Here is a 16565-nt window from a genome sequence, read left to right as displayed (position 1 = left end):
CCTGCCACGCCTCTTGAAATTGTAAACAGGGGCGCCTGGGCGGCTCAGTCGATTAAGTAACTGACTTCAGCTCAGGTCATGATCTCACAGTCTGTGAGTTCGAGCCCCAGCTCAGAGCCTGCAGCCTGCTTCAGATTCCGTGTCTCCCTCTCTCTCTGCCCCTCCTCCCTCTTGCTCTGTATCTCAAAAATAAATAAATGTTAAAAAAAAAAAAAATTAAAAAAAAAAAAGAAATTGTAAACACTTCTCAGCCCTTTCGAATGAAAGTGTCGTTGACATTCAGGAATTCTCAAACCAAAGGTCATTCTCTCTTTGCACTTTGTGTCTGCCAAGGTGTGGACTGCTAGAAACTCAGGGTGATGTGATGCCTTTTCTTCCACAGAGACACACATATACATCCATATGCACACATTTCATTAATTGTGTGTGTGTTTGTATATTTTTTAAATGTTTATTTTATTTTTGAGAGAGCATGAGCAGGGGAGGAGCAGAAAGAGACAGGGACAGAGGATCTGAAGTGGGCTCCATGGTGACAGCAGAGAACCCAACGTGGGGCTCGAACTTACCAACTGTGAGATCATTACCTGAGCCAAAGTTGGATGCTTTAGTTGACTGAGCCACCCAGGCGCCCCTGTGCGTGTGTGTGTGTGTGTGTTTAAGTTAAAGGTACTTCTAGAATCAGCTGCTATAGCACAGGTCTGAGAATGCAAAGAATCTCCCAAAGACAAGAGGGGAAAAAGAACCATCTTCATAAGCTCATGGGTGTAGTATTATAAGCTAGGCCAGTAGTATAATAAGCTAGGTCACGGGGGTGAGGAGGTGCTTTGTAAATTATGAACAACCACATAAATAAAAAGATGTTCATGTTAATGTAAGGAGCCCCTGTCCTTCCCTTGGCTCAGGTCACCCTCTTCTTGGGAAAGAAAGGTTTCTCAATGACAAGTATGTGCAAACCTGTGGCATCATGGTTGTCTATCTCTGGGTGGGTTTCACAAGCTCCCTGGACCTCGGTTTCCCCTCATGTTAAATGAGAGGGTAGACCCGCATAGAATATAGCCATATAGTCAATTCCCTGGGTGGCTCAGTCAGTTAAACGTCCACTTCAGCTCAGGTCATGATCTCCCAGTTCGTGAGTTCCAGTCCTGGTCGGGCTCTGTGCTGACAACTTGGAGCCTGGAGCCTGATCCGGATTCTGTGACTCCCTCTCTCTCTGCCCCTCCCCTGCTCACACACTTGTCTCTCACTCTCTCAAAAATAAATACACATAAAAAAAAGAGAAAGAAGGAAAGAAAGAAAGAAAAAGAGAAGGAAGAAAGAATATAGTCAATTCCCAATCCAGACATGCAGTGGTCCTGTCAGGCCAACTTAACAGGCTGGTTTTATTTCCTTCTGGTAGACAAGGAGATGACAATGAATGATTTTTTTTTTAAGCTGTAGAGTAACTATGGTTATTGGTTTGCTCTACTTGAACTTCAGTTGAATTCAAGTTCATATAATACCCATCTGATCGTGTCCTTGCCGTTGGCAACTTGTGCTGTAGACTGAATGTCTATTCCCCTGAAATTCCTGCGTTGAATCCTAACCCCCAGTGTGATGGCATTAGGAGGTAGGGGCCTTTGGGAGGTGATTAGGTCATAAGGACAGAGCCTCTTGAATGGAATTTGTGCCCTTATAAAAGAAACCCCAGGGAGCCCCTCACCCCTCCCACCATGTGAGGACTCAGTGAGAGGACAGTCATCTATGACCCGGGGAGCAGAACTTCACCAGATACTGAATATGCTGGGCCTTGATCTTGGACTTCCCAACATCTAGAACTGTGGGAAATAAATTTCGGTTGTTTATAAGTTACCCAAGGCTATGGTATTCTTATAGCAGCCCAAATGGACAAGACGCCTGCCACACCATAGGACCTTATTTTAATCTTTACTGATCTGCATGTTACACATGAAAAAAACAAAGCTCAGGAATATAAAAAATCACCCAAAGTAACCTGTTTGGTTACTTTTTAAGTTTATTTATTTTGAGAGAGGGAGAGAGAGATCATGAACAGGGGAGGGGCAAAGAAAGAGGGAGAGGGAGAATCCCAAGCAGGCTCTGTGCTGGCAGCAAAGAGCCCAGCTCAGGGGCTTAGGCTCAGGAACTGTGAGATCATGAAAAGAACTTTTTTTTTTTACGTTTTTATTTATTTTTGACAGACAAAGAGCACAGGGGAGGGGCAGAGAGAGAGGGACAGAGAGAGAATCCCAAGCAGGCTCCATGTTGCCAGCACAGAGCCAGATGGGGGCTTAAACTCACAAACTGTGAGATCGTGACCTGAGCCCAAACCACCAGTGGAACACTTAACCGACTAAGCCACCCAGGCGCCCCCAAAAAACAAGTCTTAACAATAGAACGATATAAACAAATGCTAAATGGATATTTAAAAATTTCCTTTCTTCAAAATAATTTTATTTTTTAGTTTAAGTGTCATAGGTCAGTACCAGTGAGAAAAAAAAATAAAATTGTGTGTGTGTGTGTGTGTGTGTCTATATCTTGCTTTTCACGGAAGTTTCACTATCTTGCTTACTTGAAATTCAGTTAAGTGATGCACTCCCCTATCTGAGACACAACATAAAAAAATATATTTAAGGGGCGCGTGGGTGGCTCAGTCAGTTAAGCGTCCGACTTCGGCTCAGGTCATGATCTCGCCGTTCGTGAGTTCGAGCCCGACGCAGGGCTCTGTGCTGACAGCTCACAGCCTGGAGCCTGTTTCGGATTCTGTGTCTCCCTCTCTCTCTGACCCTACCCCATTCATGCTCTGTCTCTCTCTGTCTCAAAAATAAGTAAACGTTAAAAATATATATATATATTTATATTTATATTTATATTTATATTTATATTTATATTTATATTTATATATTCAATCAGGGTGCTATAACCAAAGAATGTAAGTTAGGGGATCTGTGCCTTTCTTTTTTTTTTTTTTTTTTTGAGATAGGGAGCGGGGAAGGGGCAGAGAGAGAGAATCCAAGCAAGCTCTGCACTGTCAGACTGGAGCCCAACGTGGGCCTCAATCCCATGAATCAGGAACCATGAGATGGTGACCTGAGCCAAAATCAAGAGTCACACAGACGGAGTTAGCCACCCACGCGCCCCAGGGGATCTGTGCTCCTAATACTTTCCTTGTGGGCTAGCTCTTCAGGCCTATTTACTTTTACTTTACATACAATGCTGACTGTTTTAATTATTTAGGTTCTAAGGCCCTGGGAGATTCCTATCTAAGGTGTGGAAGAACTACAGCCCCAAGAACAGCCACAAGGGAGGAATAAAAACATTCTCTGAGCAGCAAACTGGAAAAGCACCACAGTGTGAGGCCAGGAGCCTCCCATACCTCAGACCCAGGAACACTATCACGTTTATGGGATCACCCACATTAAGGATGAGTTTTCAGGGAAAAGTTGTAAGTGTTCAGTATTACATGTTAAAGGAGGCAAGAAAATATGCGATATAATTTTAGAAAGTTTTCTATTATGATTAGCTTCAATGTACAAAAATCAGTATATAGAGTGGATAGACCCTTGGCCACTTGAAAACGTAACTACCCAGAATGACTTATTTTCCTCTGCTTTGAGGATACAGAGAAACACTGGGGTATGTAAAAGAGAACTTGAAATTTTTTTTTATTAAAATTAAAAAAATTTACCCAAACTCTGCTACTGACTTACTTGTTGACATCAGCCTCACATTTCTTACCTGTAAAATGGGGATGTCTAACCTGTGGCACCTGGGCCCACATGCGAAGCACTTAATACATAACAGACACTATCACATGCCCAGCATGATTTCATATTCAAATTTGGGAGTTTCCCCCAAAGTATTATCTATGACATCCTCTACTCAGCCTCAGACTTAGTCAAAATGCTCATTTTGGTTACTTTGGTGATAGATTCTGATTTCCTGGAACAATTCTTCCTGCCTCCTTACAATGCTTAAGTGTATATTTTTAAGTTTATTATTTATTTTTGAGAAAGACAGAGTGTGAGCAGGGGAGGGGCCAAGAGAGAGAGGGAGAATCTCAAGCAAGCTCCTTGCTGTCAGCAAAGAGCCCGATGCAGGGCTTGAACTCACGAAACTGTGAGATCATGACCTGAGCCGAAGTCAAGAGTTGACCAACTGAGCTGCCCAGGCGCCCCTACAACACTTATATTTTACTCCATCTTCTGCATAGTTTCTAAAAACAATTTGGCCAACTTTAATAGATTGTATTAAGTCATAAGTTTACAATATGTTTCTTAACCTCTGCCTGCCATCATATGCTACTAAGCTCCATTGCTACATCTAAAGAAGGACCCACATTCCTAAATGTGAAGTTTGTGTGGACTGGCCGTGCAAGCTTGCCGAGGAAACCTGGCTTCACTGCTCCAAGGTATACACCGAGATTAAAATAATTTTAGGTCATGTCCAGTTGAATTCTTGGCATGGATTTATCTTCTGTAAATGAAAATAGTCACATACCAGAAGGGGAAGGAGGGCCGCTGGTATGACTTGCATGAATTTTTCCTCTCGTTGAAAACTATGACTTCGTGACTATCTTTCTACGTACAGCTATTGTTAGACATTACATCACATTACTGTTAGACATCTTACAACAGTAAGAAGTGCTTTCAAATCCTCAGTTTGACCCATTATCCATAATATCCTAAAGATCCCAATTAATGGCCCCTTTGGAATATATAAAACTGAGGTCATTATATTCTGATGTCTGCTAACAGAATGTGAGTTCACACAGTCCATCTTTTCTGGATATATTCATTAAGATGTAGACTGTTTTAACTCCCAAGAAACTGGGTAGAGAAGGAGGGGTGCCTGGGTGCTTCAGTCGGTTAAGCAACTGACTCTTGATTTCAGCTCGGGTTGTAATCTCGAGGTTCGTGGGTTCGAGCCCCATGTCAGGCTCTGCGCTGACAGTGCAGGGCCTGCTTAGAATTCTCTCTCTTTCTCTCTCTCTCTACGCCTCCTCTGCTCATGCTCTCTCTCCCAAGAATAGATAGATAGATAGATAGATAGATAGATGAAAGGAAGGAAGGAAGGAAGGAAGGAAGGAAGGAAGGAAGGAAGGAAGGGAGGGAAGAGGGAAGGAAGGAACAAAGGAAGGAAAAAGGAAGAAAAAGAAAAAAACTGGGTAGAAAAGGAACATATGTCACCATAATAAAGGTCATATATGGCATGCCCACAGCTAACATCATACTCAAAAGTGAAACGCTGAGAGATTTTCCTGTAAGATCAGGAATCAGACAATGATGCCACTCTCACCATTTTTATTCAACACACTATTAGAAGTCGTAGCCAAAGCAAGTAAGCGAGAAAAAGAAACAAAGGAAAGGAAGAGGTAAGACTGTCACTATTTGCAAATGACATGACTATACAGAAAACCTTAAAGATTCCAACAAAAAAAGTTTGCAGTTTTAAATAGTTTCCGTAAAGATGCATGACACAAAGTCAATACACAAGAATCAGTTGTGTTTTCATACAGCAACAGTGAATGATCTGAAAGACAAATTAAGGAAGCAATCCCACTTACAACATCAGAAGGATTAAATACTTAGGAATGAATTTAACCAACAAAATGAAAGATCTGTACACTGAAAACCAGAAGACATTGATGAAAGAAATTAAAGAAGATACAAATAAACATAAAACTATTCTGTGTTCATGGATGAAAAGAACTGATATTGTTAAAAAGTCCAAACTACACAAGATGATCTGCAGATTCAGTGAAATCCCTGCCAAAATTCCAGTGGCGTCTTTCATGGAAATAGAACAAATAATTGTAAGTTCTGTATGGAGCCACAAAAGGCCCTGAATAGCCAAAGCAATCTTAAGAAAGAAGAACAAAGCAGGAGGCATCACACTTAATCATTTCAAACTCTACTCTAAAGTTATAGTAATCAAAACGATGGGGCACCTGGGTGGTTCGGTCGGTTAAGAGTCCAGCTTCGGCTCAGGTCATAAACTCACAGTTTGTGAGTTCGAGCCCCGCATCGGGCTCTGTGCTGGCAGCTCAGAGCCTGGAGCCCGTTTCAGGTTCTGTGTCTGTCTCTGTGCCTCTGCCCTGTTCGTGCTCTGTCTCTGTCAAAAATAAATAAACGAAAAAAAATTTTTTTTTAAAGTGGTATATTATTGGCATAAAGCAAACACATAGGTGAATGGATGGACTTGAGAGCCCAGAAATAAACTCACACACATATGGCCAATTAATCTTCAGTGAAGGAGCTAAGAATATACAATTAGGAAACGAATATATCTTAATAAATGTCGGGAAAACTAGACAGCCACATACAAAAGAGTGAAACTGGGCCCCTTTTTGTACCAAACTTAAAAATCAACTCGAAATGGATTAAAAGCTTGAACCTAAGACCTGAAACTATAAAACTCCCAGAAGAAAACACAGGGGTTAGCTCCTTGATATCAGTCTTGGCAATACCTTTTTGGATTTGGCATGAAAAGAAAAGGCAACAAAAGCAAAAATAAACAAGCGGGACTACATCAAAATAAAAAAACTTTTGCACAACAAAGGAAACCATCAACAAAATGAAAAGGAAACTTATAGAATAGAAGGAAATATTTGCAAACCATATATCTGATGAAGGTTTAATAACGAAGATACACAAGAAACTCATAAAACTCAATAGCAAAATAAACAAATAACCCAATTCAAAAAGAGCAAAGGACCTAATGAGACATTTTTCTTTTTTTTTTTTTTCCAGTTATTCAATGTACCCTTTATTGCCTCCATTGAAACTTGCTCTTTTTCATTACATACTGAAGTGTTCAATTTCTGATAAAGAATTTTTTTTTATTTATATATGAAATTTATTGTCAAATTGGTTTCCATACAACACCCAGTGCTCATCCCAAAAGGTGCCCTCCTCAATACCCATCACCCACCCTCTCCTCCCTCCCACCCCCCATCAACCCTCAGTTTGCTCTCAGTTCTCAACAGTCTCTTATGCTTTGGCTCTCTCCCACTCTAACCTCATTTTTTTTTTTTTTTCCTTCCCCTCCCCCATGGGTTCCTGTTGAGTTTCTCAGGATCCACATAAGAGTGAAACCATATGGTATCTGTCTTTCTAATGAGACATTTTTCCAAAGAAGATAAGCAAATGGCCAACAGGTACCAAAAAAAAAAAAAAAAAAAAAAAAAATTCAACCTCACTTATCATCAGGAAAATGTAAATCTAAAACCACAGTGAGGTATCATCACCTCACACTGTTAGAACAGCCATCATCAAAAAGACAAGAGAAAGGGCACCGGGGTGGCTCAGTGGGTTAAGCATCCAACTTCAGCTCAGGTAATGATCTCACAGCTCGTGAGTTCGAGCCCCACATTGGGTTCTGTGCTGACAGCTCGGAGCCTGGAGCCTGCTTGGGATTCTGTCTCCAGCTCTCTCTGCCTGTCTCCTGCTCGCGCTCCGTCTCTCTCAAAAATAAACATTAAAAAAAAAAAAAAAGACGAGATAACAAGTGTCAGTGAGGATATGGAGAAAGAAAAACCCCTTTGCACTGGCAGTGGGAATGCAAATTGGTTCAGCCACTCTGGAAAATAGTATGGAGGCTCCTCAAGAAATGAAAAATAGAACTACCATGTGACCCAGCAATCCCATTTCTGGGTATATATCCAAAGGAAACAAATCCATTATCTTGAAGAGAGAGCTGCATTCTGTGTTCATTGCAGCATTATTCCTAACGGCTAAACTATAGAAACAACGTGAATGTCTGCTGATGATTGACTGGATAAAGAAAATGTGGTACATATAAGTGTGGGTGTATGTGTGTATATATGTACACACACATATATATACACACACACATACACAATGAAATATTATTCAGCCTTTAAAAAGAAGAAAATTCTGTCATTTACAACAACAGGGGTGAGCCTGGAGGGCATCATGCTAAGTGAAATAAACCAGACAGAGGATAACGAATACTGCGTGGTACCGCTTATGTGTGAAATCTGCAAGTCGACCAATCAAATCAGTGTTTTTTTCAAGTCAAATTCACAGAAACAGTAGAAAAGTGGCTGCCTGGGTTTGGGGGGAGTGGGGGAAAGAGAGGAAGGCTGGTAAAAGGGTAAAAATGTTCAGTGACAAAAAAAGAAATAGACTGTTTCTATTCTTGTAGAGATAATAAGCCAGACCTAGAGCGTTGACTCCAATAAACCAGAACAGATTTATTGAGCTGTTTACCGAAGACTTACTTAAGCTGTTGGGTAAAGAGCTTGCACCCAGCAGGAAAATTAGCTCCCAAAGACTTTCTTCTACTCTGAAAAGTCAGACCCCTTGAGGCTCCATCCAGGTGTAAATAAATATTAATGCAAGACAGGCTGCTACATTTCACTTCTGTTTCTCTGATTTGTGGGAACATTAGTAGCACCATATCTTGATCTCAAAGTTTTTAGCTTTTATATCTGCCAAGTTAAGTGGAAAAGGTACCTAAATTATACAGAAAAATAAGACAATGCCATTGCCCAGTTACTTTTATTTCCTACTCCTCCTTTCAGTGCTGAGATTTTTTTCAAAAGAAAGTGGCTTAAAGAAAACCATAAGAAAAAGAAAACTGTAAAATCTTCAAGGTTCAGGGATGCCTGGGTGGCCCAGTTGGTTAAGCGTCCCACTCTTTTTTTTTTTCTTTTTTAATGTGTATTTATTTTTGAGAGAGAGCGCAAGTGGGGAAGAGGCAAAGAGAGAAAGAGACATAGAATCTCAAGTGGGCTCCACACTGACAGCGAGAGCCCAATGTGGGGCTCTATCTCACAAACTGAGATCATGACCTGAGCTGAAGTCAGATGCTTAACTGACTGAGCCACCCAGGAGTCCCCTGTGTCCAACTCTTGATTTGGGCTCAGGTCGTGATCCCATAGTCATGAGATTAAGCCCTGCATTGGGCTCCACACTGAACATGGGGTCTGCTTGGGATTCTCTCTCTCTCTCCCTCTCTCTCTGCCCCTCCCAACTCACACACATGCTGTTTCTCTCTCTCAAAATAAATATTTTTAAACAATTAAAAAAGAGTATAAAATAAATAAATAATTAAATGTATAGATAAAATCTCCAAGGTTCAAAAGTAATAGAACCAGATGAATTTAGAATCAAAGTTGCTGTGTCAGGCTGCCCAGGCTGTGCACTGCACAAATCTAGGCACTGCTTTTCACAGAGATTACAATAACCACCATGGTGCCACTGAGAGTTGTGCAAACTGTTCAGAGCATATCCCCTGATTGTGCTAGAATTCATCTCACCAGCCCATAAACAAGTCTCCTCAAATGTTTCACCTAACATTCCTTAAATCTGCCCCTTCTACCTACCCACAATCAGGTCCTCATCATTTCTCACCTATATTATTATTGCAGAAGATATCTTACTCCACCTCCCTCCCTTTCTCTCAGCCCGTCTTCCATGCTGCCCCCAGAGGGAGCTTTCAAACGTGTAAATATGATCCCTTACCTTTGTAAAACCTTAGCAGAACCAGATATAAAGACTGAGCTTCTCTGACCTAACGCTGCATTGACACTGCAGTATAATTATGCCCTTGTTGCCTGCAGTCTCAACACTTAAGCTACAATTCCAAACCACCACCTTCCTAAAAGCCATGCTGTTTCACCTAGCTCTGGACTTGGCCAGCCTTGAACCCACGTTGGTCCTTATTCCCCACTTTTCTGCCTAGGGCATTTGTGTTACCTGAAAAATGTTCCTGGCACAGCCTTGCTGTGCCCTCCTCCACTGAGCCTCTTTACCTGGACCCCCTTCATTGTCCCATACTCTGTCAGCGCTCCGTATTTCTCCTTTCCACTGCTGATGGCAACGGGAAGGAACTAGTCTAGAACATGTCCCTTCTGCTGGATTATACACTCCACGAGGACGGAACTTCATCTCCCCTGTTTACTGCTGTCCCTCCAGCAGCAGCCAGCACGATTCCTTGTGCACAAAAAGGGCTCCATAAATGTCAAAATGAATGTGTTGTGATTACGTGTTTACCAGTGTAGCCCAAGTAGATTCCAAATAAACCTAGTTCCAAAAGTGTCAACAAGAAATGTAAATTTTATAGAAAAACGGAAGGGAAGGGGGGCACTGTCAATGAAGAGTGCAGGGAAGGGAAAAAAAATATTTTTCCTCTACCCATTGAGATTGTCAAGCTGGGGGCTCTATAAAACAGACTGACAAGACAGGGGCACCTGGCTGGGTCAGTCGGTAGAAAATGCAACTCTTGGTCTCGGGGTTTTAAGTTTGAGCCCCACATTGTGTGCAGAGATTACTTAAAAATACAGTCTTAAGAAAAGAAAAGACTGGGGCGCCTGGGTGACTCATTCTGCCAAGCGTCCAACTCCTGGTTTCTGCTCAGGTCATGATTTCATAGTTCGTGAGTTCAAGCCCCGCTGACAGTGGTGTAGAGCCTGCTTGGGATTCTTTCTCTCCCTCTCTCTCTGCCCCTCCCCTGCTCACTCTTCTCTCTCTCTCTCTCTTAAACAAATAATAAATAAATAAATAAATAGTTTGTAGTGCAGATTTTAGTTATTGTCCTTTCCACCAATAAGAGTTGTTAAATCCTTTTCCTGGCAAGGGGGAGGGAGATATATCTACAACTGGAAATTTCCTTTAGGAATGTAAATTCCCTTTACAAAAGGAAAACTTGAGTCCTGTTTGTAGAGTTTTTCCTGAGTCTGCTGATTCTCACACTGGCCTTTGGCCCAAAATAATTCATACACCAAAAAGGCATATTTTGGAGTGACATAGTCTGGTAACTTTCACTTAAGCCAAACATTAAGGATGTACAAAACTATAAAATAATGCCATTTTTTTAACTCACTGTATTTTGTTGTGTTTTGAAAATACAGTTATCCTAAAATATGTCATTAATAATAATAGGTAATAATTGCCTTATTATTGTTCTTTATAAGTAACTGAATACATATTTTTGAAAATGTCTCAGTTTTAACTTTAAATGTGGTAAAAATGTATAAATACAGCAAGCACACTGTAGGGGCCAAGGTTAGGCCAACTCAAGATGGGCCACTTTGGCATAAAAATTATCTTGAGTTAAAAAGCAATAGAAACCCAGGAGATCCAGGAAATCTCCTTACCTCCCCCATTAACTGCCTAAAAAGAATTTAGATATAGCACATGCTCCAGAGAGAGAGCTCAGCACAGATAACTGTGGTTTATCTGAAATGGGTATGGTGGAGGAAGAACCCAGCAAGACCTTGTCCCATCAAAGTCCTTTATGCCCCATTGTTTCTGAGTGGCCCAGCAGGCGTTGTGAGTTGCATTCCTTCCCTTTGGGGTCCCAGACCCCTACCCCCTTCTCCTTAGTTCAGAATGACAAGTGTACCTCATGCCCGACTTTCTTCGGGATTTCCTTGTGTGTGTGGATTCCCTGTATCTACCTAGTAAATGTGATTTTCTCCTGTGAACCTGTGTCTTGTCAATTTGACTCTTCGTCTAACTAGAAGGACCCTTGAAGAGGACAGGAATTCTTGGTCCCTGACACATACAAATAAAAGCTCTTCAGTGCCCTGTACAGCCTTTTTTTTTTTTTTTTTTTCTTGAACAGACTATTTTTAGGGCAGTTTTAGGGTCACAGCAAAACTGAGTAGAAAGTAGAGAGGTTCTCCATATGCCCCTTGTCCCCACCCTTCGCACATGGACCGCCTCCCCCATTATCAACATCTCCACTCGGGTGGCTCATTTATTACAATTGATGAACCTACGTTGACATGTCATAATCACCCAAAGTCCATGGTTTGCATTAGAGTTCAACCTTGCTGTTGTACGTTCTATGATTCTGGGCAAATGCATAATGACATGTACCCATTACTACAGTGAAGGAGTTGAAGACGACTCAAAATATGCCATTGTGGCATACTGACTATTTTGAGCAGAGAGCACTTGAAAAACAAAATGCCAGGAGAGACTTTCTCCGACCTCCCCTTATCTGCCTCCTTTTGTAGGCAAAAGAAAACTCCCTTGTTATAAATCCCCTCCCTAGGAGTTTGACCATCCTGGGAGGTTTGACTCCTATCTCAGGAGAAGAGACTAGAGTCACACCCAGACAGACTTAGTCACACACACAATCTTATCTCCCATTTACTCTTCCAAAGGGCTCATCCATCTGTTCTAAAACATATTTACTCTCTCCTAAGTGACCTACATCCCCTCTCTTCTTCCCCAAGATCTTATATAAATTCCAATCTCACTGCTTTTCTTTTGTGATACCTCATGCACATGATAATAAAAATTAATGAATTTATATACATATCCTCCTGGTTATGCACCTGTTGTCAGTTTATGTCATAAACCCAGGCTATTACACCTAGGAAGATAGAGGGAAATCCTTCCTCCCCTAGAATACTATTGTGAAAAAGAAAACCACAGGCCCAAAATGGCATCACTTTGGTCAAGTCACCAAACCGGGGTTGTAACTAATCTAACTGCAGTTTCAGCCTCCCCCGAAATTGTAGTCTTAGCTGGTCAGTCAGGAATGTTCTGCTCAGTGAGGCAATCTGCCACAAGGACCCTCCCCATTCCCCAAAGGAAGATAAGGTAATGGGCATGGGCGTGATAAGACCCCCTGTTCTCCACCCTGCCTCCCCACCTGCCCCATAAGTGACCACGCCTCCAATAATCCTTTTCTTTTGCTAATAACTTTCTTGCCCCACCCTCCTTCCTATAAAAACCTTCCTTCAGGTACAACTCCTAGGAGCATCCCTCTACTTCCCGGCTGGGATGCTGCCCACTGTTTAATGAAGCCAGTTACAGCTTCAAATGTACTTGGTCGAACTTTGTTTTTAAAGCGTCCAACAGAGTACTTCTGCTACCCTGAAAATCCTCTGTGTTCTGCTTCTATAACTTTTAAGACTTTAAGGGATCCTGAGATTTTTTTTTTTTAAAGTTTGGAACCACTACACCAACCTAACATAGTGATCCCACAATCCGACCCCGGTTTCCTGAGTTTCTAGAATTAGCATGAGACTCCCAATTCTAGACTTTCAAGGGCCTCTGACAGCATCCCCTATGCTGTCACTGAAAACCCTCTCCCTATTTGGGCTTTCTACTTTTTCTTCTGCTCCCTGCTTTTAAGGGCCCTTTGTCCTTTTATCCAGTTTTGTGCATCACCTGCAGGTTCCTGCTTCTTCCCAGATCCCATACTAGTCCTTTGAAAGGCAAAGGGACTCTTCCGTGTGGCACAGGGGATGGACGAGGAAACTGAAGAGCCTTCTCATTGGTCTGCCCGGGGATTGAGCTATCCATAAGATAATGGGAACTTTCCAAGGACCTGACTCCTGTATCCTAGGCCAAGTTTGGCTCCAGTCCAGGAGGAGGAAGTAGGGAGCAGGAAACTGAACCTCCTGCTCCAGGTTGGCAGTGTCGGGATGGGCAGGGGGGCTCTCTCCTGCTCTCTGCCTTGACGTTACTTTCAATAATGGCTTCCTGCCTCCATAGGCTCATAGCCCTTAAAGCAAGTGCAGCCCTAGCTGGAGGGGCCTTTCAGGGGTTTTAGAAAAAACTAACAAGGGTAAAGTTTAAAGATTGCAAGACGCCATAAAAACATCACAGTGAATACCCTTTCAGACACTCATTGGAATATAAGTGGGGCTCAGCTTTCTTCCCTTCACAACTGACCTAATCCTCATCTTTGTGGGTTGTGACCACTGTGGTGCCTATATGGGGTGTCTTTCGATTGGGTGGGGGCCCCCAAATGTGGGGCAATGATTGGGTGGAAGCTGGTGGCACTGAAAGGTGAAAGAATCCACCCAAGGCAGAAGGATCCACCCAGTGAATACATTGCAAGGGAGTGGAGGGCAGGATAAGGGAGAGGCTGTCTGCAACAAGGCCTTGGGAGGGGGGTGCTTTTAAGGAGGAAAAGTGAGGAGGTAGGTTGACGTATGGAAATTTCCCTCTTTTGGTAACTGTAAGCCCAATGGTCGGTTAGACCCATGGATATTTTGGGGTGGGTCGCCTGATGGGCTTGTCTCTACTCAGCCAGGTGGTCACTGTGGCCCCTTTGGCTTTCCATCGCTCAAGCCTGTGTGCCTGAAAGCGCCCTCCACAACCACCATGTGACTTGGGCGACAAACTCCAGCTTCCTGGTCTGCACCATTGTTTTAAGAACATTTTGCCAGGACCATCTCATGCCCAAAGTAAAACATGCACCCCTCTTAGGCCAACTCCCAGCTCCCCAGAGGGATTCCTATAGAAACCAAAATCTGTGTGGCCTCTGCGGAGGCCATACAGATGCTAAATGAGCTTATCTGGAAAATCAGAACCACCTCCCTCAAGGGAAGTTGGCAGGCTGGGAAGGGAGGGAGGAAGTTGGAACTCCAAGGCTTTACTAATAACCCCTGTCTCTCCCCCAGTCCTTCCCTACTCCCACCCTCCCCAATGACCAAGAAAAAGGAGTCCCTGGGGCAGCTTGAAAGGAAGGAGAGATTCCCAGGGGCTTTGGGAAGTGAGGTCAGAGTTGGGAAGGCAGGACATTCCCAGTGGAAAGCATTCAGGACTGCCTTTGGGCTGCAACCCTTCATAAATACATTCTTCTCTAAAATCCCATACATGGGTTTAGAAGACTAGAAGATGGGCCATTAAAGTAAATAGTATTAGTATAAAAATTTTTTTAAATAAATAGTATTACTAATATTAATAATCAAGGGTGTCAGTAGTGTTGAAAATTTTCTGGAACCCTTTCCTGAGTTGCCTAATGCCCAGAGAAGGAAAATAACAGTGTTTAGTCGTAAATTATACGATCAGTGAACATAGCTTTCAAGATGATGTGCCAGGGCTTGTGAACTGGGTTTGTTTTGGTCTAATTAGATGTTTGTCGTGTGTGTGTGTGTGTGTGTGTGTGTGTGTGTGTGTTTATGGTTTCATCACCTTTTTTTTTTTTTTTTTTTTTTGCCTCTGGCTCTTTCTGATTAAAAAAAAAAAAACTTTGGGGCACCTGGGTGGCTCAGTTGGTTGAGCACTGGACTCTTGACTTCAGCTCAAGTCATGATCCCAGCTCATGGGATCCAGCCCTGCATGGGGGCTGTCCTTCTGCCCCTCTTCCCTGATCACATGCGCGTTCTCTTTCTCTCTAAAATAATAATTTTAAAACCACTTTAAAAAGATAGGAAATGAGGGGCGTCTGGGTGGCTCAGTCGGTTGAGTGCAACTTCGGCTCAGGTCTTGCGGTCTGTGAGTTCGAGCCCCGCATGAGGCTCTGTGCTGACAGCTCAGAGCCTGGAGCCTGTTTCAGGTTCTGTGTCTGTTTCTCTGCCTTTGCCCTGCTCATGCTCTGTCTCTCTCTGTCTCAAAAATAAATAAAAGATTAAAAATTTTTTTTTTTTAAGATAGGAAATGACACACACACATTTGATGGACCTGTGTTTATGTTAAACAATTGGCTCCCTAAATTTACTGAGACAGGGAAACTGTTAAGGGCAGGGATTTTGCCTTTATCTAAGGATTCATTTACTCAACTGATTTTTATTGATTGCGTATTTAGTCCAGGCCAGGAGCTAGGATGCTAGGGTGAACAAACACATCCCCTCCCCTCAAATAGAAAAGTAAACAAATAAAATGAGTTCTGATCACTGAAAATTGTAAATAGAGACTGCCTTGTATTTATATAGACATAAGTAAGATACTTTTTAAAGTATAAAAGGTAGTATAGTTTTATATAAAAGGTAGTATATAAAGTTTTTTTTAAGGTAGTATATATATATAAAGTTTTATATAAAAGGTAGTATAGCTGACCTTTGAACAACACAGGTTTGAACTGCGGGGATCCACTTACATGTGGATTTTTTACAGTACAGTCCTGGAAATGTATTTTCTCTTCCTTATGATTTTTTTTTAATTTTTTTTTTAACATTTATTTATTTTTGAGACAGAGAGAGAGCATGAACAGGGGAGGGTCAGAGAAAGAGGGAGACACAGAATCTGAAACAGGCTCCAGGCTCTGAGCTGTCAGCCCAGAGCCCGACGCGGGGCTCGAACCCACAGACTGTGAGATCATGACCTGAGCCGAAGTCGGACACTCAACCTACTGAGCCACCCAGGCACCCCTTCCTTATGATTTTTAAGTTTATTTATTTATTTGGGGGAGAGGGGCAGAGAGAAAGGGAGAGAGAGAGAATCCCAAGGGACAATCCCACTGTCAGAGCAGGGACTCAGTCCCTTGAACCTTGAGATCATGACCTGAGCTGAGATCAAGAGTTAGACGCTTCACTGACTGAGCCACCCGGGCACCTCCTTCCTTATGATTTTCTTAATGATGTTTTCTACTCTCTCACTTTACTAATACGGTATATAACACATGTAACACACAAAATATGTGTTAATCCACTGTTTATGTTACTGGTAAGGCATGCAGTCAGCCATAGACTATTAGTGGTTACTGGGGAGTCAAAAATGGTACTCAGATTTCGACGGCACAGGGACTGGTGCCCAAGACCCGTGCATTGTTCAAAGGTCAACGGTACACCGTACAAACTGTTCCGCAGCGGGTTTTTTGTTTGTTTGTTTTGTTTTGTTTTTGCTTTTTACTGT

The sequence above is a fragment of the Herpailurus yagouaroundi genome, unplaced genomic scaffold (genome assembly GCF_014898765.1).
Source record: "Herpailurus yagouaroundi ecotype Mexico unplaced genomic scaffold, PumYag 199, whole genome shotgun sequence".
Classification (NCBI taxonomy): Eukaryota; Metazoa; Chordata; class Mammalia; order Carnivora; family Felidae; genus Herpailurus; species Herpailurus yagouaroundi.
The sequence above is the reverse complement of the archived record's forward strand: the minus strand, read 5'-3'. Positions refer to the sequence as shown.